Raw genomic sequence first — 25,440 nt, forward strand, 5'->3', positions numbered from 1 at the left:
CCACAGATTGTGTGCTGGGGGATCGCATCACTTTTGTGTCAGTCACCATTCCCTCTCCATAAATTGCTCTGGATTGTCCAGTCTGGATAGAAGGCTGTCCCTGTCTAAAAACTTTTCCACAAATATCCAAAGTGAGCTAACTGCTATCAGCATCAGCTAACAGACTTGTGCCAAAATGAACTTGGAACTGAGGCTAAAAATGGATATAGGAGAGACACTGCCTGGCAATGACAGTTTTTTTCGTCTTTACATATGTTGTCAAAAGACTGTACATCTTCCATGTTTCATAAAGGCATTTTATTTCCTTATTGAGACTACAGCAGAAATGTTTCTGGGAATAGGTCACAGGATCAGGGACCAGTACTTGAGGGGGTTTTTGCCTGTGCCATAGGGTCACTTTACCATCCTAGACAAATCATTGGAGCACTTCACACCCTATTACACCAGAGAAAGTGACATGACAGTAACGCGGGGACTCAGTATGATAACTGCTCCTGTTATACTCAGCTTAGCATAAACAACAATGAAGCAAAGTTATTTTTCTTACTTAGTTCAGCCATAACTGATATTTCCTCCACATTTTGAATAAATGGTAATTCCCAACAATGTAGTTTACAAATTAAAATCTTCATCTATTCATTAATGAGTCTTAAGCCTACCTTAAAGCTTACCCGATATATTTATATTATTTGATATGAAAATTTTTTAATTTCCTAAGGCTGAAAGTTGCAGGGCGACAGGTTTTTATTGATAAAGTTTCTCTTTTAGTCGCACCCAGAGTAGCAAGCAAGCATTCAAGTGCAATGTGGTCTTTACAGATGCTAGAAGAGTTGAAAGTATTTCCTTAAAAAAAAAATCATTATAGCAAATGCCTTAAATTAACACCGCTCTCATACTACATTTATTACTGTCTGTATCACTGCTTTCCTCTACAACAGTCAGAGAGTTCTCACAGACAGAAGCAATGCCTAGTTCATTTTTACATGCCTGTTTAGAGCTCATTCTTAACTTTTTACTGGTACAAATCCAGGCTTCTGCTTTGTGCATTTACATAGGTTGTAACTCTACAGTGCATAAAAACCCAGTCAACAGTTCTATGAATCCAAAGTTTTGTGCAACAGACTATGGCTCCTAAAGATGCTCAACATCATGTCACTCCAATAATGAGATATTTAGCATGTAAGTGCCACAAACAAAAAAAAAAAAAAAAAAAAAAAAAAAAAAAAAAAAACAAGCAAAAAAAAACAAACCAAAAAAAAAACAAACCAAAAAAAAAACAAACCAAAAAAAAAAAAACAAACAAACAACAACCAGAACATTCAGCAGCATTTGTACCCCACTGCAATGCTTTTTCGAGATAAACTCAATGCCATCACATTTATACCAGTGTCATGGCACCAGCAACAATGACATTGGAAGTTTTGTAGTAAGGTTTAATATCCTTTCCTCTGAGGAATACTTGCTCCTTAGTATAGGGAATGGTGTTAAGCTGTAAATTATTTTATGTAGGTAATTTAGTTAATAGTTCTTTAAGATGAGTTAGCATGAAAAAGCTGGTTCTGATCTACTGAAAAGTGTTTTCTGCGAAGTAGAATAGCAGTACAGCAAACTATCTGTGATGGAAACCTGTCTTTTTGTTTATAAAGCTCTAGGATGGCTTAAGAACAATTACAGCTTCAATTGCAAACATACGCTATATTGCACACCTGTCACAACTTCTGAATAGCTACTTCTGTCTAAGTTGAGACCTGACTGCTCATAAACCTCTGTTAAAACAAAACCCTTAAAAATGTTATAGGGATGCTATTTGCACACACACCTCAATAAAGAGGGAGATTATTTAAACACAAAAATCACACACTTGATAGTGGACCATATAAAGTGTATTTCACTAATAATTTGCCAGGTCATTGACATTATATGGCTCACTATAGTACTAACCAAGCCATAAAGGCAGGGTGACACAAAAATACCTGACTCAGAGTTCACGGTAACAACTACATAAAAAGTGTATTTTCAAAAGTGTATTGTCACAAGAAATTCCTGTTAATACTGTTTTTGAAATAGTGAGCCCTGCTTGGGCTCAGTGGGTGCTCATGTGTTGAGATACATTTTCTGTTCATTTGCTTTGCCCCAGCCCACCACAGTCACCTGTATACGCTCCGCAACATGGTCCAAAATCAATGTGCAGCTGAAAAACACTAGATTATCACCAAGCCACTTCTGCTTGTGTCCTCTCAAACCAGAGATGCTACAAGCTGTGACAGCAAAAGTAATCCATAAACTACAGACTTCCATTGAAGGAAAATAAACCGCATTAATTAGCAGCAGTCACAGCTAAAGAGATGCAAGAAGGAACAAGTGATCTGAATGGTGAAATCCAAGCCTTCAGCAAGAATAACATGTGCTAGGAAGCAAGGTTGGAAACACATCTGTTCTTGAAAGACTTATCCCTTTAGCTAGATACCTGAGGTTTGCCATACTATTCTGGTTAAAATTTTGCTGCCATTCTGAATAGGCACATCCCCATCATACCAATGACCCACACAGCAAATCTCTCCACATCCTTTTGGTGATCGTTGTATTTGTGTCACATCCAAGTGCAGAACTATTGAAATTCAAATAATAGAGGTAGTACTGCCAGCATTGCTCCTTGCTGTCCTTTATTTTGGAATAATTATTACATTTATTTACATAGCCCAAAAATAAGACACCTCTAGTTACTTTCTGCCTAACCTTCCAACCATGTAGCATAACAAAAAAATGAGGGGAAGATGGAAAATTAGAACAAGAATTTTCACAACATAGGACTACCTTATTTAGAAAGCCCTATCCCAATATAGCTCTTGTACTTTGGAGTCCTAAGCCCAGGGATACACAGGCTGAGACAGCAGGAGGAAATGCTAGTTCATGTGTTAGAAGGCAAATGTTTTGAAGAGGAAGCATGTGGCATTTCTGATAGACTCGTCTTTGGGGAATGAGGATGCTCTTCCTCTCTTCTACCCTGGTTAGCCATACTCTGCTGCAAATGTGTTTGACCAGAGCCAGGCATTGTAAAACTGCAACCTATTTTGCTGGATATTATCAGTCTTTCTTAACAAGATATCAGAAATATGTTGGCTTCTAATAAGAATGTCTCGGTTAAGAAGGATGCTTTGGAGCTGTATCAAGCTGAGTACATGAGGATCAGAGCAACCATAGGGAACAAGAGGAGGGCATCAGAATAGTTTGTCTGCTGGTAGATTAAAGACAAAACACTAGTTTACAAACAGGGAGATAAGATTGGTTCATTGTGATGCCTCCTCTGCATAGCATTGAGGAACATGCAGTTCTCATTCTTTTACATTGTAATTTCCCTCAAGGATACAGTTAAAACAGTATTTAATTTTGACTGTAAGATTCAGCCTAAGTCTCCACTGCTTCACTTGTAATGTCTTAGTTTTATCTTATCAGTGTAGCCAGTCTGAGTGTATTTAGAGAACTTGACCACATCTCCCTAGTTCCCAAATACATTTTTCCCTAATCACCTAACCAGCAGATTTTGATAGCTTTCACTGCAATTGCCTCACTGCTGACTTAATGTTCTACACTGCCATCACATGGTGGAGTACTTGCTCTGTGTATATTTCAATAAATTCAGAAAAAGTCACTAAAACCTTTCAGATAAAGGAAGATAGAGATAAGAACAGATTCCCAAGGGTGCATACCCATTCACCTCTGGAAAGACAGCCCAGTTAGGCTTCAAACCCTTTTACATACATCTGAAAAGTCCTCTGGAGGATCCAGATCCCCTGGACCACTCCAAAAGTCTCAACACTTAATCCTGTGAGGAAAAAATAAAAACACTAAATCATTCCAACTAGAAGGAATCTCAGAGCATCTCTGTCCAGCCTCCAACTCAAAGCAGCTTCAGCACTGAATCCAGAGCAGGTTTCTCAGGGCTTTTCCAGTTCCAGAAAACCTCCATGACTGATTGCACTTGTTCCACTGCTTCATTATGCTCATAGTGACTTCTTTTTCCCCATACCAAACCTTCAGATTCAGTTTATGACCAGTCTTTTGTTTTCTTGCCATGTACTTCAGTGAAAACCTGGGTCCACCTTCTGCTGTTGGGTTTCTCCCTGCTCCCATCCTCCCTTCTCTCCAGGCTGAGCAAGTCCTGGATGTTAAGCCTTTCTTCACAGGGCCACTGCTTCTGCCCATGGGGAGCTTGGTGGCCTCCACTGAACTCACCCCAGTTCAATCCATTCTTTCCTGTACTGGGCAGGACCCAAAACAAGATGAAATAAAAGGTGCTCATAAACATAGTAATAGCTGCTATTTCTTTGTATTGAGTTACAGTAAAGTTTTTAAACCCTTCAGAATCAATGAAACAGGTCAGAGTTTTAGCTGAATATTTCTTGACGCATAATGGACAATGGCTCAGGACTCCATTGTGCTTGTTACTGCAGAGCTTTAGAGCAACAAAAGGGGAGCACAGGCTGCCTGTTAAGTGCTGTCATTTTGACTTAGTTGTATTTTCACATCCTGATGTTGTAAATGACTCTACAAGGTGATGGTCAATAGCAATTCGGGCCAAGCACCACTATTGCTTTAGAAGCATCTTCTGTTCATCGCACTTGATGGCATTCAGTCTGAATGCTCTCAAAATATGAACAAATTTAATCAAACTCGTGATCAACAGCTTTAAAAGAAATATTGGCTTTGTGTTTGTGGCTTGGTTGTGAAAACATTATTCAGTGACAAATATTCTAAAAGTCCCATAAAAAACAATCTCCCAGTATAAATCAAAGAAGGTAAACCTTGCAAAGCAATATCACTGATGTCTACTATCCAGATATGATTGATTAGCTGCTTGCCCCAGCCTCATCTAAGTGCCAATATATTGTACCCAGTACAAGCACATTTGTTCCTAAAAATAGCAAGAAAATTTGGCTAGACAAAACCTGCCACCTTTGTCCTAATAACACTTCACATTTGAACCAGGAAGTTCTTCAAAAGTAATAGGATAAAAAGGAACTCACTAGCAACAGCTGTGACTCCTATCAGGGACAAAAAAAAAGATGCAAGGAAAATGCATCACAATTTAGAATTTGATTAATAAAGAGGAGCAAAATAACAGGGGTGTTACAGACATCATTAGATGGTTTCTGTACTAACAGGACATTAGGAAATCAGAATGTTTGATGCATCCTCATTTTATCTGCTTAAGTAAAAGTCTCTGACTGGAAGTTTCACAGATAGCTAATAATGTCAACCTCTATATAATGGAAAGAAAGGATTATCCACACACTTCATAATAATTTAAGGTCCAAATAGTTCTGAACCTGGATTGTACATCAAAGTTGTGCATGCTCTCATTCACTCTTGTCCTATCACTACATGACCTTGTAAATATAGGCTTAATGGAAGCAAAAACACCAAACCAGAATATATAATATAGTAAACAAAAATAATAGGCAAAGGCTTTTCTGGATATTTTACCTCAGTCAATAACATATATACATGTGTGTATATATATAAATAACAATAAAAAGCATGTCTGAGCACACATTCACAAAATATTGTACTAAATTTTCAAGCCAAATTTGAATAAAATATATTTGAAATACGCTGGCAACAGAGATTTTTCAGTTTCTTTTAAAATTATAAGTGGGGGGGGAAAAAAATCATATCATCAGCATAAAAATCACTTCCAACGTTCTTGGTAAAAACTGAGATAAAAATGTTGCTACCTCACTACAAGTTTAGGAAACCTTTCTTCCAGGGTAATTTTGCTCACTTCGTGAGGTGGAAGTTGAAAAAAAGAGCCTAATCTTTGTAGAGCATGAAAACTTCAGTTAAGTGCTTATAGTCCAGACTGGTCCTCCACAGTGGTAAGACCTGACAAGGCACTTTGGTGCAGAATTACACCAGAGTTTGGCACTGCCATGTAGTCAACTCTGAATCAATCAGTGGAATTTGTATTTAAAAAATAATTATGCTAAAGTAATTTCCTTAGCAAAGTCACAGTAAAAGCAGTATTACCAATGTGCATTTAAAAAAAGTTCATATTTTAAATTCCTATTTTACCTTCTACGTGATTTTTATCTTAATGCCTTCATAATGCGTGTAAAGTGTACTTCACCAGCCTTGATACACTAAAATGTCCTCATAAATTGTATTAAAATAGGTTTGTTAAGCATTCCTAATACAGTATAGTACTGGTAATGCCAAACGATAGGTGATAGCCTGAATCATGAATGCTTTTCTAAACATGTTAGAATTGGTTTTTAGCATTGGATGTTCTGGTCTGATAAGACACTCCTGCACTAAGGCAATCAGTGGAAATTAGCAATTGGCAGGAAAATTACTGTACAAGAAATTGCATTGGGTTTTTCTCCCTGCACTCTCATTATGCCTTTGTGAACTCTATAAAAACAGATTAAAGTGAAAATTCACAACTAGGAAAGATGGAACAGTAGGAAAATATTTTCCAAAGTTAACCAGAAGTATTTTAAATTTTGAGATAGGTTTGATACCGAAGAAAAATCACAAAAAGAATTCTTCTTGTCAATCTTGTATTTCAAAACATGTTCAGCTGTTATTCCATGCAATTTCACTTGAACTCATTGAACATATCCTTTGCAATGGATCCAGTCTCTACCAACCTCAGTTGTGGCACTAAGCTTGCCTTTTTTTTTTAATAATAATGATACATGCAAATCTATTTACATATAGGATAATGCAGAATAAATGAGGGTGAGCCAAGAATGAAAGACTGGGGATTGTTTCTTTCTTTAACCAAAACCACTTTGGTCCTGTTAACACTCAAACAACGAAACCACATATCCCAAGTGAGTTCTGAGACACTTAGTGCTGCTAACCCCACCCTAAATTTACATTTTTTATTGCTTTCAACCTTCTTGGGAGTAAAGTTTCATACATATTTTCTGTATCACTGTACAAGACGTACAGGCTGCTAAGGGCTTCTCTGCTAAGATACAGTTGTGAATTGAACTATTGGTGCTAAATCTAAAATGTATTTAATTTTTAATGGCCAAAAAAAATTCTTTCTCCCTTGTTTTCTTTCTTAGAACAGACACACAGTGAACTTACTCTGCATGCTGACAGGTTTTTGGCTGCTTGTAAATCCTGAAAATATTGATCAGTTAAAAATATTCGGATGCTTGCATCCCTCAATTCTGCTTACCACAGCCTTTCTTCCTGGTCAGCTAAGAGAGCACCAGCAATTTTGTTATAATGATAAATGACCCTCATAGACAGGTCACTCTTTTTTACCTAAAGCCACAATTTTCTCCTTCCTTTAGGTCACAGCCTGATTTTTCAGGGTGACAGATTTATTACTTTCTTTGTGTGCTAAAAAACAAATCACCAACAATTGCTCAAAATACAGTCCTGTCACAATAACTTTGAGCACTTCCCAGCCAGAATGATGCAACACAAGGTTTTTTCCTGTTTTCAAAGCAGCAAAATCACTGCTACATTTACCACAGCTGTTGTGAAGAGCCATTTGGCTCATTTCATTATACACCACATGTCCAGGCTACTCCCCAAAGAATAAAATATTTAAAACATTATTAAAAGTAAGTCTTCCATAATAAGAGATACCACCTTTTTTTTTTTTTGAAGTAAGGGTCATGAAAGAGTAGCTAGCCTGACTGAATGAGAGACTTTTGGGTGGATGTAGTGAAACAGTATTTGCCAAAAAACAAGTGAGCTTAAAAGGCATTTCTATCACATCCCAAATATCTGGACCACTGTGGAAACTCTGGATTATTATCAGTAAAATTTGTCTTTCTAGTTCTCCTGTGTCACCAGGAAGACTTCTTTCCAATGGGTTTGGATAACACAAGGGTCTCAGAATGCTAGTTCCATGCAATGTCAAAGAAACTAAGACCTCTTTTGAATATGAGAAAATCCCAAATGCTCAGTCCCCAAAACCTTGGCCCAGCTGCAGTTACCTGAATGAAAAACTCAATTTTACTAGAATAAGGAAAGAAAAGAGTACTAAAGCAGAACTGCACGAAGTTTGATGCCTGCTTCCCACACTACATGCTAAGGAACACTGCACTGGAAGACAGTTACCATAGCTGGCAACTCAAGGACAGAGCCACGAGCAGCCCTGGACCAGAGACACCTGACCAGAGCCTACCAACAAATTTATATTTGCCAATATATAAGAGACATTGAGGATCCACACTACTCTAATGCAAAACCCACCAAAGTCCTCCGTGTAGAGTGTATCCAACACACTTTTATATAAATAAGCATTTAATTCCTTACCTTTACTCTCAAAGTCTTTCAACTTGAATATTATGGGGGCATATATTTTACAGGGATACAGGAACAGCCAGGAAGCAAGCCAGTGTATGGCCAAAACTAGGAGGTTTGAATCATGTGTTCCTGGTACCAGGTAGACAAGCTGTGACAAAAACCAATGCTTGTGACAAAAATTATGCTGTCTTGCAAGAATCTTATTTAAAAGGCAAAGAAAGAGCTCAGCTACAAAGCAGTGTGTCCTTTGTCATGAAGATGAAAACACAGGACTATAATCAAAAGAACTGACAGCTTCCCATCTCACATGGTCTTGGTAAATTACTTAATCACTTTGTACCTAGACTATCCAAAATCTACAGCAATATAGCCCTTGCTTTTACCTGTGTGTCCTAGGATAACAAAAACCTCAGAGAAAATACTAATATCCACCTTAAATACTAACAGCTACCAGAACTGGGAGGGATTGGTTTGGATGCCAGTTCTGTGCAACCGAAACCAACAAGGAGGACACCAAAGGCAGACATACATTTCTATTTCCTGATGCAGCTTGCAAATAAATGCATCATTCTTGTATGAACCTCCTCATGAATCTGCTATCAAGAACAGTTTAATAATATTTCTCAGAGGTTTGTAATATTCAATCATGTAAGAGTCATCATCTGCTTTCAGCACCCCTTTATTTTGATGTTGGTAGAGGTGCTTGCTCCAACACCAAAACATTCTTCAAATATCAACAGTTATAAAGAGGTTCAAATCATTCCAAAATACATCATTTGGCACAGGTAAAATTCTATAGGGCTGCAACTGAGCTTCAGCCCTACAGTTCTCACGCTGGTAAAGCTCCCACTGAGCTCAAGGTGTTTTCCCACATAGAGACAGGGGGAAACACTCCGCACAGGGTACATTTCATAGTCTGTAAACTCCCAAAGCTGGTCTATCTAAATGTCTCATTTTGCACAGTTTCAAACCCTGATTAGTTCTGGTTTTCACCTCATAACAATATACTCTACTAAGCTGCTGTCCTTATACTGTGTAAAGTTTGTAAAAATGTGCCATTAAACATGCACAGTGTAAACATATCGTGCTGGTTAATGCATAAATTAATAGAACAGCTTTTGATAACCTGTGTGTAGTACTGCCGAGTTCATAAGGTAACAGATACGAGCACGAGGAAAGAAATGAAGCAGAACTATTTCATTTAGAAACAGGTGCATCCTTTGGAATAACTCCAAATAAGGTCACTGGAATGAATGGCATAGCTGAAACTTATATAAAAAGATACTCTGACAGAGCAAGTGATAAAAGAGGAAAGCAAGCACGGAGAAGTCCAGAGCTAAAGCAATTTGGTGAGACTGAGAAATAAAAGCTTTTTGGGCTAAAAGACCTCTCCTCCTTCTGTGTGTCAATCCAAATGTCATTAGAAGTCCAAATACACAGAGCTAGAGAAAGCCCCAACTTTCACTGGATAACTAACATTATACCTCAGTCTTTTGGGTACAAATTGAGACACTGTGGTCCTGTATGGCTTTTTCTATCTAACTGTGCTTAACATGCACATGGGGATCCCAAGCTGTCCCATGAGATTCCAATATAATTCTCACTTTGTACTACTACTTACTTTAAACGAAGACGTTTGCAAACAGGATCCTTTTTTGCCATTCCACAGCATATTTTCCTGCTCCTGAGCTCTACCTTACACAATTTGCAATAAATGCAAGCACCATCCAGTTGCTTTTAAGGAATTTTGATTGCCCTCCCAGCTGCAGTCTTGTACATACATATGGCTGCCTCCAGCTGGCAACCCTCCATTTCAGAAGAGCCACATAATCAAACAAGTTATTTCCATTTCCCTCTGATGGTTCTAATGAGTTAATCTCTGAGATGTCTTCAATTAAAAAACAAATATATATATATATATAAATAAAATTTAAAATCACACAGTCCTAAGACATGCAAACCTTCCACTGACTTCCAGCGTAAGTTCTGTGTGAGAGTATGGCTGGAGATACAAATTCTCAAAACCAGATGTAGCCATCAAGCGAGCTACATAAACCATACCTGTACTCTTTACAGGAAAACATAGCCTGAAAAAGGCTGCTTATCTTTACTGATATTTTCTCTATGAAGCTTTTTGCGTTGTCAAAAGAAATTACTACCTTTTCAAGCCTATCCCCTGAAAGAGTTGGTGATCATTAGCCAGCTTTATTCTATTTACTGAGATAAGGTTTATAGCTCCAAGACAAAATTCTCTCAAGCATCTCACACTAAACTTTTAGCACAGAAATATCATGATATTAAAAGATGCACTCTTACCATGACAGCTGCTGAAGGACAGAGGGACTGACTTACTACAAGGTAGAGAGACTGACTAAATGAGCAAAAAGTAACTGAACTATGTGACACTGTTGTATCAGTTTATTGTCACTAGGTCACAGAATACTCTTCTTGGCAGACAATTGTTTTGCAAGCTATAACAAGACAAGGTTAAAACTGCTGCTTTAATTTAAGATGTCTTGCCTGTATTTGTACGGGTCACATTCTGTGACTAAATTGCTCTTTTTTCCACTCATACCTGAGAACTGGCAAAAAACAACCAGTTTATTAAACTTTAGGTTTTTCCCCTTCCTTCCCATCAAGGTAACATGTGAATCTATACAAGGTGCTTTAAACTGGAAAGTAAACAAACCTTCCCACCTGGAGTCATCAGGAGAAAAAGCTCAAGACTTGCAAGCTAGTTTAAACACACAAAACTGGAGGGAGCTTCTCACCAGAGTTGTTCACAAGCATCTCAAAAGCTCATCTGCCAGGCCCTCTCATGATTACAAGCCGGAACATGCCCATTAGACTCAGAGCAAAATAAAAATCATACTGTTGTACCAATACAGTGGGAAATGCTAAATTTCCTTGCATGGGTGCCAGCCAGCACAGCTGCTAGAACAAAAGTTAATGTTCAGAACAAAATCACCGTGCTGTGACCTCATTCTGAATATGGCCCTTTCTGTGCTGAAGGGATAGATAGACCAAAAAAAAAAGTCAAGAGTAGCCATAGGGGCCTGCCCTGCTCCTACCTTTGCTCTGGGTGAAGCAAAACTGTGTCTGCTAATCCAGATTAAAGAAATTAATGCCACTAAACATATGGAAAAACTTGAAAACAGGTTTTCCCTCAGCTAAATTTATTCCTGCAGGAATTTTAGGAATAATTATTGCAAGCAGAAATAACCCTCAGAAACCACATATATACATGCTTTTACCAGTTTATACAGAAACCTTGGGAAATACTGGCTTCAGAGAAAAGTGCAACTGCAGAAACCTAGAGGCAAGAAAAATTCTCTCGGCACAGTTGCATTTTTGTTTGCTCATAGTAAATTTTCCCCAATATTTCTGGTATTTTTCCCTTTGACTTTGAGATCACTTCCTTGTAAGGGTGACTTTGTGCCTCTTTGTCTTCAGGAATCCAAAAAAGACAAGGAAGTCCCTGGTTAGAGAAGTCTGGCAGTTAAAATCATGGGCTTCCTTCCCTAACTTGTCTTACACATCACAAAACGTTTGACAGTCTTGTTCACTCCTTCCCTTCCTATTATGAAGTTATTAGTGATTGAATTACACATTTACCAAGCTGTTTGCAATCTTCAAATCAAGGCCAAACAATGTCAGTTAACAACTCTTAGTGGTCAGGGTTGACAAGGATTTGTCTCAGCTTACCTGTTTCAATCAAAAAACTACATCAGTGGCAAGGCAGGTACATTTCCACTCACCTTGCTTGGACTAAATTGAAGTAAGGACCATATACACAAATACCATGCATTTCCAGAGCATGTTTCTAACTACCTGTTTTGGTGCACCTTAAGTAAAACAAGCAATTCTGCATTTCTACAACAGCCTCAAATCAATGTGAGGGATTTTTCACTCAGATTCTGTTTTGCCTGTTAGCACAGGGTTACCTAATGCTTGTTCCACAGCTGTAACAATGCCTAACAGCAGCTCAGGTGCAGACAACAAGCCACAGACATTTGCACCTATGAATATCAGCTGCTACTTTTAGCTAAAGCACATATTTCTGCCACTGTCAATCACCAGGATTGCACAAGACACCTGCGCATGCCCTGTGGAGCAGGATGGTGAAATCCCAGCAGAGAGAGACATAACCACCCAATGGAAACAGTAACACATTTAAATGCCTGCCTGCATATGATGAGGCATCTTTATCAGGGAAAACTGAGCTTTTGGCAGGACATCCCAGAGCACAGTGCTTCCCACCCCCTCATTCCCCCAATTTAACTTCTGCATGCCTACCCTTTAAAGACTTCAGTCAAAGATCACTGATGTCAGTAAACTTAGAAACACAATCACTTTTGCATGAAGGATCAAATCACACCAGATATTGAACCACCACAGGTCTGCTGTTGGCTTTGTGCACACACAAGGCACTTACATAGATCAGCTGTTACAGTTGCTTATTCCTGAGTTGATGCAGTCATACATATCTGAAATCAAAGTTTTGGCTTTCATTTAATGGTCTAAAATTCAAGTTCTGCACAGAGAACTTAAGCTCCTGAGATGCAGTCCACATATATCAAGCAAAATTGCTCAGTTCTTTCTATACCTAAAGCATTATTCTGACACTGGCTCCTTTCACTTGGACTCTTTCTAGCTTTCACTGTCTCCTCACACATTACACGAGAGCCAGTTCTCCTTTTCCCAGGCAGCACAAGCAGGCAATACTTACCCCTCTTCAGTGTAACCGTCTCAGCCTCTTCTTGCTCCAGTGCATATAGACAGAAAATACAGCAAGCAAACCTCATTGGAATAACCACACAGATAAATTCACAAATTATTTAATAAATAAAACATCTAAGAAAGGCTTTTCCATACCTTGAATGGCACTAGTCATTCAGACCATCATAATATTTTAGCCTTTATTCCTTTGATCTCCTTCCCATCCTGAATATCAGATCAGTAAGCACTAAAAAAACACCACATTGCATAGCCCTTTTTTTGATTTTTACCTCCTTAAATCTTCAGTTCTCATCTCTTGGCAAAATCCATTTAAACAGGGCCCACAAGTTAATGGTTAAACTTGTTGTTTGTAGTACCATTAATATAGGTCAAGCAGCACAATAGTTACAACTGCTGAGGGGGAAGGTACATAAAGACACAGTAAGCAGTTCAGGACCTTATTACAACATGTCTATCAAATGCAGGGTTACAAACAATGTGCCTGATTCATCAAAAAGATAACTTCTGCTGACAGTACACACTGTTCCCTGGAGTCTCTCACACATGGCTCAAAAATTAAAATTGGAAATGTAAAATACACAGACACATTCTTGCAAATGTGAGTATGTTTCAACACTTCTATGCAAAATAACAGATATAGGCAGTGGAATGAATTCAGCCCCCATTTGCATCACCGAGCACTGGAGCAAGCAGCAATAGCTATGACTTTACTCTGCTTTTTCTCTCAGGTAACCAAGGGAAGAATTTGTCCCACCAGACCCAAGGACACACATTTTTCACCATGGGATGCACATGCATAATGCCTGCAAGAGGGATTACCTTATGCTTTATTCAAGAATATTCAAAAGGACAGAGCTCTATGCCTCAAAAAGTCAGCATTTCAGCAATACTGACACTAAGTACTTTTTCAAAACTAGTGGCACCTTAAAGTTTCACAACATGGAGTACTTATGCTCAGCATCAGTCATTCACTCTCTGCCAGTTTAAATAGACACCATTCCTGATTTGGGTCCCAAGACCCCTAGCCAAGGTTCCCAAATTAAATACCCAGGTACTTTCCTGGAACAAAAGCAAAGAGAATAGCCAAGTTTCAAGACAGACAGAACTCCCCACATCTGTCACTGAGATGCCTCCCTCTTGTCAATGATTAGAGCATGTAGAGGGATCAATCCAATCTACAGAATGAGGTTTATTACACCCAGAAAAACCAAGCATGAAAAAGCCAGCTTTTTCAACCAAGTATTTGGAAAGCACAAATAGCATTTCAAACATTTTCTCACTTTTCAACTGAAATACTTCTAATGATTATACTGAGGCAAAAGGATTTTTAAAACCTCTGTTCATGTCCAAAATCTAGCAACTGTAACTCCAAGAGGACCAGTTTGTCCATTGTTAATCTGGGGTGAAAGAATCAGATTAAATTTAGGCAGGATAATTTACTGCATATAACAAATTATAGAACTGATACCAGACAAACAGAAGCCATTGCATATTGAAGTGATAGTGTACACAGTATTTTCTTTCAGACTTCTGTGTTTTCCATTGTTAAAAATTGAAGACAATTTTCTTCCATTTATCTCACTGATAGAATACCTTGCATTCTCGTGATACCTGCTATCCCTTATTTCAATGTACTTTATGAACCTTGGACTAGATCTTCAGGAAGTGTGACTCACCATAGCTCAATACTGCCTTTAATAAAACTGTTTTGAATCATGCTACCTGTGGAGTGATTAACTGATGTTGCACTGTCCTGTAGACAGAGAAGGGACATGTCACAATAGTATGACATTAAAGTGGCACGTCTCAGGCATAATGTTACAAATATTTTATGAGATAAAAGCATCCTGTTGAATTTGAATTTTAAAACACTGCTTAAAGTTCACCAGAAGTATTTAACAATCTTGTGGCTTTTATAGACTATTATGTATGTCTCATCTGGGAGGTTTTCCATTAAATCAAATCATGTCACACAATTAAAAACGCCCTTTTGGCACTTTTTAAATTAACGCCACAGCATTTTATATATACACTACATAATAAAGACAGATCAACAAACTACTGTCTTCTCATTGTGTTGATGCTGGTAGGGCAGCCCAGTTTATAAAATAGTTTGCTTCAACACAAATTCCAGCATGATAAAGGGATTTTTATGCATTCATCCAGACGTCTTTTCTATTCCATATGATAGGTTCTCTCTAATAGCTTCGTATGTTGCACTTCCCTCAGTGGGATGAGATGTGCTCCACTTTAGCACAGATGCACAGGAAACCCTGCTACAGAATAGTTCCTCCCTATTAACGGGGCTGAATCCTTTTTGTATAGAAATTGTTTATATTAATGAAAACACCATTGCCTCACACTATTGTCTTTCCTGACCATCAATAAAGACTTGATTGAATTCATTTGGTAATTATAATAAAGGAGAAATAAAGTAATGCAAGGTGAAAAAAAGTCCACAGAAAGCTGAGACTAAGAAATGTAAGAGTCCAGAGAATGTGATGCAATTGCCTGTAAAAACACATGTGACATGGTAGGACTACAACTGCTTCCTTAGGTACTCAAGGGATCTCTGCCCAGTCATCCAGGAAACACGAGGCACTTGTGCCTTGCTGATGTTCAGATTTCTAAGGGAAGAAGGAAAGGGCTTTGTCTTCTCCCACCCACCACCACTTCACCCTAAGTAGATATCTGCTGGATTTCAGCTAACATTCTATTCCATTTAAAATAGGGAAATAAGACACTTATAAATCCAGCAGAAACTAAGTTAGCTAGACCAATTCTATTCGCCTCTAAAATGTTGGTCCGATTATGAAGAACTGTGTTATATGTCAGTGAATTTCCCCTTCTGTTATAACAACTGTCCTGTTTAAATGCAGTCTGAGGATGGATATAACTAAAGCTGATGATGTTGCTAAAACATTTGGTAAATGTTGATAAATCAGTACAATTCCACAGTAATACTTCCAATTAGGATAGCTGGGATGACAACAATTCACTACAGCCCTAATTTAACACCACACTTTTGTAAAACTGGTGTTAAATTCCAAAGACCATTAAGCCCTAATAAAACCATTTAACAAAACACAGTTCCTTATTAGTGAATACATGTACCCACTTATGAAGCAGGTGGACAGCCCTGGAAAGGAGACACTTGGCTGTGAAGACATGCAGAGTGTACTAGTGGTGCCTTTTCCAAAGGCATGTGCACACTGTGTGGGGAGGGTACCGAGGAGGTTTCATCTCTAAGTTATATGCTTTAGTAAGGATCCTTGTCTTGGGTGGCATGCTTGAAACATGATAAACCATTCCAAAACTACCAGGAGCAAGCTCTCCTTTACAACACTTCAGTAACATGGTAGGACAATAGGGTCTTTGTGGAATGATTCTAGGACTGAATCATATCACCACAGTGATTCAAAATTCTCTAATGGCTTCTCAGAACAATGGTACAAAAGCACTTGAGGCTTAAGGAGAAGCACAAAGTACCATACACTGCAGACAGCTTTCAACATTGTGAGCAATGAAATCTAAGAAGATAAAAAGTGAGGATCACCTCCTTCACTACCAGCCACTTGGGTCTGTTTGCTTTAAGGATGGCTGTTTTTACCTTCCACAAGCAGAAAGCTGCAGGCCTTAAGGTCCAACCTGTGAAACTCCACCAGGTCTCAGAGTTTCCCTGTGTATGCTGAGGTCTTGTATGGAAGACTTCATTTTCTTGGAGGTTTCATTTTAACATGTGTAACTTGCATTTTCTAATCAGCTTACCTCCAAGATGGTTTGGCAGAATCAAAAAACATAGCTGTAGTAATTCTAGGATGCTTAGATTTTACACAGGTTGCTCAAACTGCAGCATACTTAAGTGGGATCATAGTTGTTTTCATAGCTCTCAGGCCAATGCACCACTTTCAGGTATGGTGTGTGTTCAATTTGAAGTTCTCAACAGTTACCTCCCATGTATGAGACCATTAGACATACTGACATGATTGTCTGAGCTGAAGCCTTTCTCAACAACCTTTTGCAATAGGATCAGTATTAGTTTCAAATCCTGCAAGACTCTATTATAAAGCTCCAGAGCTAAAGCTTTCTAGCATTGTTGTGGAGTTTGGGGTTTTTACCAACCAAAAGTTGTTGTTTCTTATTGTTGATGTTTTTCTAAAACAGAACAGGACCTTTCTACATTGCAAAACCACTCAGGCTGTAGCTTCACAAACTGTTCTGCTCGAACAGCCCAGACCAGGAATGGGGTCCCAATACCCCCAAGCATCCACAGTAGTCAGAGGGACTTGGAAACTGAAACATTGTGGGTTTCAGCTTTCCAGCAGAATAAAACACTACAGAACTAAATGCCATACTGCAATTAAGGAAAACACTATCACAGAAGGTGAAGGAATATACTTTAAATTCAAAGGTTAAAAGCAATCCTTACTTTTCCAGACTACAGTGCAAGAGTACAGCCTTAGACTGCTAGTCCTGCCTGCTATTTCAGTGTTGCATGTGCAGACTATTTACTGCACCCTTTTCTATATAATCATTTCCAGCAACAGCAGCAGTGCTGTTACTGCAAGCAGCAAAAAAGCCTAACCTAGAAACATCCTCAGCATTTGTATATAAGAAGGTACCAAGATAAGATTTCAGACATATATGGGAAGCAGCAGCCAGAGCAAAGCTGTCCACAGGCATAGACAGTGACAGGCCAGGCAAAGAAAGAAAAATGACATCTACAGCCAAAAGGGAGGGGGAATAAAATCAAACAGCAACAGAACAAAAACCAAAAGATTAAAATGTTTGTGCTTGAAGTAACAACATGTGCTTTTATTCATGCTGTGGAAACATTGTTAGCTAAAACTATATAACTTGAATTCTGCTAGTTTCTTAAATCTGCTGATACTATAGGAGAAATGATATAAGCATTCCACTTAACTTGTTGCCAAAATCCTAGGCTCTGTTGCAAAATCACAAAAATTTTCCAAACTTTTGAAATTTCAAAACAATATCTTATCTCTTCTCAACATTTTATACAACTATAGTGCCAGTGACTTGACTAAAACAGTTCTTACCAGGATAAGTTAGAAAAGGATTCTAGGTCATTATTCCTTTTTATAAAGAAAACCACACAGCTTGTTGAACTCTCCACCAAATGAAGACAGTGTGTCTCTGTACTTGCCTAAGCACTAATCTTGAATCAGAAATAACTTCCACTCCATTCCATCCCTCTTCTGTTATTCAGTTTGCCATCTGCCTCAGTGTGCTTTGGTTAAAAAAAATTGATAAAAATTTATTTATTTTAAGCTTAACGGATGCTTGCTCCAAGCCAAAAGACCATCAGAAACATATACATATTGTACAGTTTGATACCTTAATGAGAGAATTCTCTACAGTTTGTTGATATACAAGGTAAGGGTCCAGGGAAGGCAAGGAGACTTCTTTCACAGCCAAACAGGAATGTCTACACTAGCATCCTACCCTCACTATCAGACTCAGAGCTTGCCATGCCGTTAATATGAAATGAAAAATCAATAGCTATTGTTCGGCCACTATCTCCCATCAATTGATGCCCGAGTGTCAGACATGGCAGTGGGTTAATGGTAAAACAAGGCACAGAGGTTGCTTTTCAAAACCAAGATCAAACTGCACTATGTCCTGGCCCTAGCTGCTCACCTCATCAAGTGCTCTGTCCCCTCTTGGGACACTAGTGAGCAGCTAGGAAAAGCTATGCATCCACACAGCAACCATCTGGCTTGGAGTTAGTGCAAGCTTTTCATAGGCAACATCTTGTGTAGGTCAGTAAGTGTCCTGTCTAGGCCTCACCAAAGGGAAAGAGCATGGTCTTCTTAACTGCCCCTCATTGTTAGCTATATGAGCAAAATCCTTCCCACTTATAAAAGAAAATTTAAAAAAAAAAAAAAAAAAAAAAAAAACATGTACAGCTATAGGAAGAAGCCTAAGACAATCAGACTGCTCTCTGGAAAACCTCCACATTCTAACTGAAAAGCACTGCAAGTCCCCAAAAAGTGCCTGTTCTTCATTACAGAAGTAGCCAAGTAGTTATTACCAGTTCATAGGAAGAGATGAGGAGAGCACTGACAAAAGCCTTCAGGGGAAAGCAAGAGCTAGTTGCACCCTAAGAGGAGGCAAAATGGAAGCTAAATGTAGCAAGAACAAAGACTGGGTAGGGCACTCACCAACCGAGCACAGTCCCACAGCAAACGAGCCAGCCAAGCAGAGTAGCACCAAGTCCTATTGACGCTCCTGTGGTCATCGTACAGAAGCAATAAAAGCAGCTGAGGTCTGAAGTCAAGCCAGAAACTCCAAAGAAAAATCTTGAGAATATGTCCCCATCTAGTACAGCTCAGGGAAGAGGGTGTGTTCCCAGCTAGAGTTTAAGTGAGCAGGTGGCCCAGTGGGTGGGAGCTGTGAGTGGGGACCCAGGTGAACGTGACCAAGGCCATTAAGGCCCACTATGGACCCAGGTGAAAGTGATCAGGGCCATTAAAGCCTGCTAGTGGCCTGGGTTCCAGACAAAAACTTCCCTTTTTTATCACCCTACCATTGTTTTAGTGAAGATCTCTTATGTGCATACACATCTTTGTAAGACAGTATTTTCCAGAGGTCATGAGCAGTTCTCCATTTTAGCTGTACATACTGGTGTCTGGGCCACTGAAAAGCATGTCAGTCTAACTGGATTGTGGGCAGGGGTGACCATAGGAAAGAGTAACAATTTTAGGATGAGGATAACGTGAGTTTGCGGTTAGTAAGGGTACCTGAACATCCCTTCATATTTCCTTGTGAGGTAGAAGTGCCCAGAAGCCCTACTCTGAGACAAAAAACTTAGTTTAGGCATTATATAAACAAGATTTGCATGCCATTGCAAATGCATTAGCAGTCTAATGAAAAGCTGGTTCCTGAAAGTCAGGACTTCTCAGGAGTCCCAGGTGCTACTGCTTTCCCCAGAATTATAGGTACTCTAACTCCAAGGCCATCTGCATTTTTTTTACTGCAATCTAAGCACATGAAATAAGTATACTAACAAACTGTGGGCACATTGTATAAAAGACACAGAAATATTAATTAATTCTACTAATCTATTATTCATATAACTGCACTAGAGAGACTATGTTCTTGAAGAAATTAGTATTTCTCAGATCTTAAGTCTACTTGGTCTGTTTTTTAAGAACTGAAGTATTTACCAAGAGTGGTGTCTAGATGACTTGGAAGACAATGAAAAAAGTGTGTTATTTCAGTGCTATATATGCTCCTGAAATACATCCACTGGACAGAATATATACAGTCTTTTATTATGGAGTTTACATGTAAAGTCGTTTTTGTTCAGATTTCAGCACATGCCTCCAGAAACCATCCACCTTAAGTTTTAAATTGCCAAGAGACAGACTAGTGTTCTGTTTAATTATTAGTGCTATAAAGCAGAACAATATTTACCTGCCTATAACAGAGCTTAGGAAAATCCACTTATCTTTCCTGCCAGGTGCTACATTTCTCACAGTTATTAATAAAATGATCAGAAATCCTTATTTCCAAGTGCCCTTTACCCTACTTTTCTCTCCTGCCCAGTGTCCTTCCTGATGAAAGTCAGCTTGGAAATTGGAACAAATTCTGCATGTGCTCACTGGGAAGATAGAAGGAAGTGGGAGTGCTCCTCTACACCAGAGCTGACCAGCCACTTGAGCACTAAGCCTTGATTTCTCCTCCCTCTGGATGGAATGTGGCCCATCAAGAGTGTGTTCCATGTAGTTCTGCAGTTCATCAGCCTCCCAACATCCTTCTATTCCTGGTGCAATAAATGAGTTTCAGCAAGGAGACCCCCTCTGCTTAGACATGAAATACCACTCTGAACTGCTTTCTTCTGCCAGTCTTTCACCTTTCATTAGCATTCAGCTTGCACTTACTCCATGGTCTTGAGCAGAGCCAGTCTGTGTGGTGTAGCACACATGCAGCTTCCTTAGGGAGTAGAAATTAATCAGAAACTCGTCAGAGCACTCAGGATCTTTCAAAAATTAGTTCCCTGAGGAAAGACTCAGTATTTCCATCCTGCCTCAAGCTAAGATTTTGGAAGGTTTTTTGATGGGGGGACAGTGATGGAAACAGTCATCCCTGCATCCTATGTATGTATCTTAAAAAAATGTATAATGTAGATACCAAGTCCAGAAGGTTTTAAGCTCCACTTAAGATTCACTTTAAGACTCCCGCACCTCTTTCTCCTCTCCTCCTTTCAAAGTAATAAATGCCTGATTTTTTTTTAACAGTGTTCTACGAAAAAATTGTTGCCTGTTCCTGAATGCTGTGTGAGATGATGGATGAGTTCACAACACCTGTTACTGCTACATATGCGCAAGTAATTTCCCCCTGCCTGTTTCACTGAAATCTGTTCTTTTCTCACAAAGTCAAACACTCTGCTCCTATTACCAGTAAATATCTCCTAGATAAGCTTTGGAAAAGTCCATAACTATTTAATAACATTCTCTTTGTGCACCAATAAGATAGATCAGTGGAAAAAAAGAAGAGGTGTACAAGAAATTTAAATTGAAGCTACTTACACAGATAGACCAGCAGATGAAACTCCTTACACCATGAAAAAGTTTTATCTCTTCGGTGCAGAGAGCTAGCACTAAATCTGGGTCCCACCAAAGCTCATGCTATTCCTTTAGTTAAGGCTAAAAGAGAATTTTGTGATCCACAACTATATGCTTCCATATGCACAGAACTGAGTTTTCCTTCTAAGCAGTCCTGAAGGTTACCTGGTTGCTCATTTAACCTGAAAAAAAAGTGTTTAAAAATTTCTGCACTTACCTCCTCCTCTAGACATTAATATATCAGCAGAAATATTTACTGAAATAATTTTTGTAAGTAATTATTAAGGAAAAGTCTCAGGAAGCAATTTCATAAATCCTACAGTTCATTACTCATCTCCAAATATGGTTTATATTAAATTGTATTCATCTAAACAGACAACAGAAACATGAGGGACTACTATATTCTGATAAATGTAATCAAGGAAAACAGTTCATATTTTGACACCCATAAAGAAGGAACTACACTTCTGCTCTCCAGAGTTCCTTTCCAATATGCTGAAAATCCTGTGTGAAGGAGTAGCATACACTGAAATGTATTTTAGTGCCATTGCATTCTACTGAGATGATAAACATAATGTGTAAAATAAAAACAAGTAAAAAACCAAAACTAGAAAGAAAATTTAATAGTGCAGTCATACCATAAGACAAAAAAGGATTTAAGGATCAACTGATGGAAAATGCTTAATAAAACAAATCTTCAATTTCAGTACTGTAATCACTAAAAAATCCAAAAGGTAAAGATCATCAGATATATCAGATTCTTCCAATTTCTTTTACAGAATCACTGGGGAAAAGGGAAAAAAGTGTATTTTAATCACTTGGTTTTGCACATGTGAAATAAAATTCATGAAGGTGGAGAAAATACATTGAAGCACCCAAAAAGAATTTTAAATGTCTGTAATAGATCAGGAGGAACATTGGAATGACTAAAATAGAGAAAAGTTTTAAAAGAGTGATGCCTAGATCAAAGAACAGAGCTTGCAAATCTCTAAGGAAACCTAAGCAAAGCTCTAGCTGAAACCAACTGGACTACTCTCAGGACCAGAGAGCTCATGCCCGAAGGGCATTGTGCCAGGTTCAGTGCCATGTTTGCCCTGAACTTTCCACAGAATGAGGATCATGTGCCTCATTTGATGTGCACTGTGCCAAGCACACACCTTTTCTGAGTTGTATGGATAATAAAAACAACAATACATCGAGATGGCATAGAAAAATTACAAGGAACATACTGAATTCAGATAAAAATATCTAAAATGTTACAGGAAAATTACAAAATCATGACTGAGCTTACTAAATTTACACCAATATATACAAGTCAGGGATTAAAACTCTTTGAAAATGTCATTTTTTATTTCAGTCCATTTCTGGGGCTTATTTCTTAATATTCTTATATACTCAAATGAAATGCCACCTGTGGAAATGCCACGAGAGGAGAAACTCCTTTTGACTCCATTTTTGTGGTAAATGGTTGCAAAATAATTTGATGTGCAAGAGTCAAAGGAGGGACTGTTGCCAAGCTTTTGAAATCAGGAACAGTTTCTTTGAGGGACATTTGTCAGAGGGACAAACAAGGGACAATTTCATCACACAAGAATTGGCTAAACAAAAAATAAACTACCAGTTCATCAATGAATTATCTTCCTGAAAGACCTGAGACAGAAAATCATGTTTGAAACAACAAAATTAACTTGTCTCCCTTTCTAAGGATGAAAACAGGGGAAGGAAAGAGAGGCGGGGGGGAATAGTGAAAAACAGAGAAATTCAAGATGAGTCTATGATGCTTCAACCACAATTAGAAAAAGCTGTTCTGAGTGAGGTCAGTGGCTGCCTTACCAGGGACTTACACGTGAAAAGTTACAGTTCCAAATTCCTGATCAAGCAAAGTAATCAGCCATGAACTCAAGTACTTCAGTGGCACAACTTGTATGCCTCATTCTGCACACCCTTATGGATTTGTTTCACTTGGACTCCAAATGGATCACTGCTAAACACATTGAGCTGCTGGACTGCAGGCTGATATAGGTTGTCCTGGAGTTTCCCTAGGAGTTTCTTTTCCCCTACTGGACTAGGTATAAAAAAAGGCAAAGAAAGTCTGTCTGCTTATGCACCTGGCATACATTCCTCTGTCCATGGAGACAAAGTATCAGAAAGCGAAAAATAGAACATTTTTCAGTGACCCTGACATTTGATACTGATGCAAAAAAGGAAAGGAATTACGGTGTTTGAAGCCAAAAGCATGAAGTTTCTTTATATTTCCTATGATTTAATATCTCTCTCCTCCACACACGGCAGATTCCTTTGTAGAAGCTCTTGAAGATGGGCCAACAGTGCTCCAGCAATGTCTCTGATGATACAATGGAAAGTTTCTAACCACAGTATCATTTGCAGCATTTCTCATTTATTTTATCCTCAGTCCCCAAAGACATGCCTTTTCTGATGGAATGAATGTTTCTTTCCACTTTTTATGAATAGAATTGAAAATCTGTTTGATGGCCAAATGAATTAAAAGAGACACTGAGTCCAATTACTTAGGTTTATATGAAACCTGTCATAAAAGCTGGCTTCCAGCTTTCACTTCGTCTAAACAGATAAAAAATATCAGTGACCCTTAAAAAATACTCACAGTACCTGATTAACCAGATTTGTAATAATTTTTTTGCAGTGATAAATATGAAGATAAGAATTTGGGAAATCAGACCTTCCCTCCTACAGCCAGTCATCCTTGCTTTGGAAAATTGGACCTTCCCTCTATGGACTGTCCTCCTTACTAACAGGGGCTCTAGAGGAGGGCAGTACTGCGCAGACCAAGTGATAATTCAGGGTTCCTGGCTGTAAGGCCCAGTTGATGCTTGGTTTGCCACACCAGCTCCATTTTCAGACCAGCTCTTAAGCTCTCATCCTAGCCAAGAGAAGCAGTTCAGTTTGTGCAGGAACTAATCTGTTTGCCACTGTATTACCAAAATCTAACCATCGTGACAAAGTTTATAAAAAGACATGTGCTGCTTTACAGCCCTCTGCAAGTTTAAAGAGAAAAAACTCCCGCTGACTTCAAGAGGCTTCAGATCTAGCCCACAGTGGAATAGCTTCACTCTATTTTTCAAGAGACTTGAAATATAAAATATCATCTGATTATTCAGGCCTGAGTCTGATCTCACAAAGTGTATGCAGACTTAATCTGTTGGGCTAGAGCTGCAGAGGCTGTCGGTGGCACTGCAGTGCAAGAGGCACACTGTGCTCAGGCTGGGAGCTGGTGCGCGCCTGACTTTCCTCTGGACGGGGTGAAAGCAGAACGTGACCCCCTCACAGCTGAGCTGAAACATCACCCAGCACAGCTGCCCACTTTTGTAAAAATTATTTAGAGCCAAACACTTGACAGCCTTTTGACATGTTGTGAGTAGGTTTTGTGCCTCACAGCCTTAGAGATGAGTGCAATACTCTCTACGTATCATAATCCTGGGATATCAATGTTTAACCATGTTGTAAAGCTCTTTAGTGAGAAAGTAGTATATGCTTTCAACTAAATGGCTACAACACAGAGCAACTCTCCAGCCTGAGGACTGGGGCAATAAAATGGTTTTGTCTGACAAACTATCAGCAGAGATTTGCTGGTGCTGTTAGTCAGAGTGTAGAATCTCCAGCGCATTCAGAAGCCTCCCTTAAGGAATTAATGCTTGATTGTTTTGCCATCCAAAAAGTGTTTACAGAAACCAAAACAACCATGCTTGCTGTCCACTGTGCAAAGAGGTGATGACATCAAGAAGACAGGTCACAAGTCTGAGTTTATAGACACTATGCTCATGTTGGTATGGCTTTTCATCCACTCAGAATGATC

General features: G+C 38.8%; 1 long non-coding RNA gene across 6 annotated transcripts in view; it reads right to left on the reverse strand.

Moving 5' to 3' along the window:
• Nucleotides 1-13,278, reverse strand: part of LOC116448293 — an 85,771-nt gene extending 72,493 nt beyond the window's left edge. For all 6 annotated transcript variants that reach the window (XR_004241878.1, XR_004241877.1, XR_004241875.1 and 3 more), the window contains exon 1: nucleotides 13,153-13,278. This is a non-coding gene — a long non-coding RNA (uncharacterized LOC116448293). The remainder of the gene's footprint in view (nucleotides 1-13,152) is intronic.
• Nucleotides 13,279-25,440: the final 12,162 nt, after the last annotated feature.

The sequence above is a fragment of the Corvus moneduloides genome, chromosome 9, assembly GCF_009650955.1.
Source record: "Corvus moneduloides isolate bCorMon1 chromosome 9, bCorMon1.pri, whole genome shotgun sequence".
NCBI lineage: Eukaryota > Metazoa > Chordata > Aves > Passeriformes > Corvidae > Corvus > Corvus moneduloides.